The sequence below is a fragment of the Phodopus roborovskii genome, unplaced genomic scaffold (genome assembly GCF_943737965.1).
Source record: "Phodopus roborovskii unplaced genomic scaffold, PHOROB, whole genome shotgun sequence".
NCBI classification, from domain to species: domain Eukaryota; kingdom Metazoa; phylum Chordata; class Mammalia; order Rodentia; family Cricetidae; genus Phodopus; species Phodopus roborovskii.
In genome coordinates, this window is record NW_026125462.1 from 42,501 (window position 1) to 42,774 (window position 274).

The window sequence follows — 274 nt, forward strand, 5'->3', positions numbered from 1 at the left end:
CTTCTGACTTTCCCTGTGGGGACAGTGCCAGCACAAATACATCAGGAGGTGGCTCTCTTTGAAAGAAAGCTCTGGGAAATGCTTTTCTACTTTGCCATGGTGGAAAACCTTAATGAGCCTGCTGGCTTCTGGCAGGAAGGCTGGCTTCAGGCACCATCGAGGCTGACAGTTCCCACACTTCTGAGGCCCCCGTTTTCCTGTGCAGGCTGCCAGGGCCACACTATAAAGACCCCCTGAGGGGCAGCTGGGCTGGGAACAATGTACCTTTTACCTC